The sequence below is a fragment of the Candoia aspera genome, chromosome 4, assembly GCF_035149785.1.
Source record: "Candoia aspera isolate rCanAsp1 chromosome 4, rCanAsp1.hap2, whole genome shotgun sequence".
In the NCBI taxonomy this organism is placed as follows: Eukaryota; Metazoa; Chordata; class Lepidosauria; order Squamata; family Boidae; genus Candoia; species Candoia aspera.
In genome coordinates this window covers 99334609-99338752 of record NC_086156.1, presented here as the reverse complement: position 1 = coordinate 99338752, position 4144 = coordinate 99334609, and positions in this window count along the sequence as shown.

The window sequence follows — 4144 nt, the reverse complement described above, 5'->3', positions numbered from 1 at the left end:
AATCACTGAAATACAGAAATGCATTTTGAGCAACAGTAGCATAATTTCAGAGAATTGTGCTTCATACATAACATTTTTTTCTGTGCATCCCCCCCATATCTATACACTAGTAAAACTCTCCTGTTTGTCTGTGTGTAACCTTTAACTGGGTGAAATGATGCATCGTAGGACAACCATTTTTGAACCAAGGTACTTTAAATGGGCTAAGTTACAGAATGCGTGCAAAATCTGGGACCCATGACTCCCATGGAATAGAAATCTGGCAAATTTTATAAAACATTATATGACATAAAATTATCCTAAAACGTTTTATGACGTAATACAAAATGTCCTGAAACATTTCCTGTGGTCAACTCCTGATCTTGGACTGGGCTGTACAGTTCAACAATGGCTACCTTCAAGGCAGACACATCTCTCCCTGAATTTTTAAGAACATTTCCAGTACATTAGAAGCTCTGCCATTGTTGAAGGCACTGAGGAATCTGGTAAGGAAATATCTCTGAAACAACGACCCAACAGGTCACGGTTTGTCTAGTATTTCACTAAAAGAAGAACAAAAACGATCTTGGCTATGAAGTCAAAGTCAGATAAACTATTGAAGAGTGAATACCTGCAACATAAGTTCCCACGGCACATGAAAGTTTTACATAACTTGCTATGTCCTAATAATAAACTATATTGTGGTTTAATATGATGGCTTGGTTTACATGAGCTAAGATAAACTACTTAACTCCATTTTAGCCTAGTTTCCCCTGTTTGAACCCAGTCATGAAGTTTTGGGGACTGTGTCACTGTCCATGGGGGCTTAAAGTCACTGATTTTTCTTCTGAAAATTGAAGCATTCCATGTACCCCTCAATTTTCATATCTGAAGTGTTGGAGGGGATGGCCTTAGCATCAGGGCTCATATCTGCATATTGACCAAAAGTGTCTGTCTACTTAAAGGCCAGTAAGGGTCACTCCCATGTCAGTATGTATAGAATCTCATCTCAGGCTGGGGTTTTCCCCCCCATACCATCCATGGTTGACTAAATTTTGGCTTTATTGAATTAGCCCAATTGCTTACTTTCACACCACACAGTGAACCTTAACCTAAGCACGCTGACTGTGTTTGACCATACACTGTGGCAAAAACTAGTCAATCACATGTCACTCCTGTAGAATCTTCTGCCAATGTTAGCCAGAGAACTGTAGAACTAAAAAGTTGCTAGCTGACAGTGGGGAGGCTTGTCACTCAGCCTCAGTGTCCTCCACATAGTAAGATGGGATAGTGGCTGACCTTTCTCAGCATTGATATGATGGCATTGCTGAGATAATAGTTGGATTCTCATATATCACTAAGCCAAGATGTGGTTGACTGATTTGCAGGCAGAATATCAGTGCAATATATTAAAGCAGCCATTGTGGCTTGGCCTTCTGTGCAGATCTTATTTTTAAGGTTTCAACAAATCATGATTTTAAGAATTGTGGTTTAGCACAGAAAGTGAATCCAGATATGATGTACGAAATACTTTGACTGCTCAAAATATGCTGCAAAATGAATTCATGGATTGAAAGCCCATCACACTCGGACTGGGGAAGAGATGAAGGCACCACCACAGAAAAACAGCAGAAAAAAAAAGGAGTTAATGGGACATGTTTCTTCTGTAGTTAAGTGAAAGGGAGAAGGACTTCTAAATCATGGTTTGCACACTTTTTCAGGCTGCAGAACCTGTTGGTTAAAAAAAGAGAGAGGCAAACCTGTAGCAGAAGATTGGCTGTTTATTGTTGTTGTTGTTGTTTTGCCCTTAGTCTCTCAATGAACCCCATCAGGTTTTGTAGAACCCTGCTCTAGATTAAGGATGCAGACCTATGCATTTATAGGAAAGGATGTCCACTGAATTCAGTGGGATTTAATTCTCAGTAACCAAGTTCAGCATTGTGCACCTGAATTATGTTTAAGGGTTGAGTTGGATACCTTCTACTCCCTGAATTGTGTAGACACTATCAAAGTAGAACAAAGTTCTCTGACTGACTGTTTGGACTACCTTTGCCCAAAGGGAAATAGGCAGGAGGGAAAATAGCTTACATTTACGTATTAAGACAATCCAACATATGAGACATTTGTCTCAGTTCCTTTGCCAGACAAGTACATATTTGTCATGAGCTTTCCGTGGTATTGTTATGTGTGCCGTTGTGCTGATGCATTCAGCTCAACGGTGCTCATGACAATATTAATACAGATTCCCCCACCCGCCAAGTTCAAGAAGAAAATGTATTTTAACCCTGTATCAGACAAATGTGACAAGATTTTCAGGGTTCTCTTTAGACCTTACAACTCTGAGTCTATGATTCTATTACTATTTTAAGAGAAGCTTCCATTACATAGCTCAACTCAGTTGGCAGGTTACTGAACCTTCTCTTAGGGGTTCACTGAACAGCAGCAGGAGGCAATGGTTCTGGCTTGGCAAGATATATAGATGCCGCCCCAGCCTGGCCAAAGTTATTTAAGGTTCTGGGAGAGAGGAAGCAGATTCAAACTGGAAACTGAGAGACAATACTGCTTCCAAAGTATGTCTGACCTTTTACAACAGCTGCTTCAAATAAGAGCACAAAATGCCCCACCCACTTTGGTTGTGTCAGATGAAGTCCAAAAAGATGTGTGGGGAGGGTGTGGAAAGGTGGCCCTAACTGCTCTTTTGTATAAGTCTCAAATCTGTAGGATTCTTCCTCAAATCACTGAGTGAACCTTGCTAAATGGTAGGGGAAATCAGAGAGTGAAGGATGAAGGGACATAGGGATTTGAGTGGTGGCAAAGGTAGACCATCACTAAATAAAGACAAATAAAGGTAACTTACAGTTCCTATGTCAATCCTATTTGGGACAACTCAGAAATAAGTTCCATTAAATTTGATGAGGTTTACTTCCACTAAGTAAACTGGATAGATAAGATAGCCTTCTCCAGCTAGGTACCTTCACAATGTGTTGGACCATATTCCACAGTTCCTCTCTAGCATGGAAGATTCTAGCTGGAACTTCTGGGAAGAATTATGGTCCAACACTTCCAGAAGGCATGTAGTTGAGGAAAACTAGTATAATTAACTTCTAGACACCCATAATGACAGCAAAGAAAATTCTAACACTCTGCTGCCATCAAGAGATAGGCTGGATTTTTGTATTCCATGTATGTTACCCATAGGATAATTGGACTGAGAAAGTCTGGTAGGTTATCTCCAGCTCCTTTGCACCATTCACCATCACAGGCTTCTCCCATCAAATGTTGTATTTTACTATGTCTAAAGGTAGGGCTGGAACCAAGGTGAACCCAAAAGCATTTTGTTCAATCAAAATGCTTTTGGGTTCACCCTAGACCCTCATCCTTTTCTTGGCTTAAACTACTCTACAAGTGGAGTTTAGTATAAAACAGACTCAGTACCTCCAAGTTAGAGCAAGATGCAAAGCTGACAGTAAATAGAGGGGGGAGGGAAAGACCCAGAGAGCAGATAATTTCTGTTCTCACCCCCAGTTTAATCCTAAATGGATCCTCTTCAAGGAGACCTGGCAGACTACAGAAGGGTAGCCAGCTAACAACCCATTTTTTAATCAACAGTGGTTTTTCAAAAAAACCTATTGAGACTAGTTTAACTTTAATTTTATTTCTGTATCACCAATTGGAAAAGGGACATTAACATCTAGATGTTTTTCCTCTGGGGTTTAAATGTCCAGCATTGGTCCTTTAGTAGGTCCTCCAATATTTGGTTCCATTTTCTTATTCCATGTTGTACTTTGTCCAGCTCCTTAAATTCATCTTTGCCTTTTTTTAGGTGAGGAAATTATATATTGGCTAAATGCTTTCTATTATTTTCATTTTCTTTGCTAATAATTATTGACTATAATTAGGAGGGTCAAAATAGCAAAGATGGTGGCTGCAACTGGGCAATTGAAACCCTGCCCCATTTTTACTGCATTGACCTTTGGCCCTCTCCCCCAGATACCCCTGACTAGAACATTGAAATGCTATGCTCATTCCTTGGGAGTAAGCCCACTACTATATTCAGTACAGATTCCTTTTAAATGAACTTGCTATTGAACCAAGCTCTGGATTATGACCCAAAGTTTACATAAATGGTTCACCTTTTTATCTCATTAGCAACATCGGCCTAGCC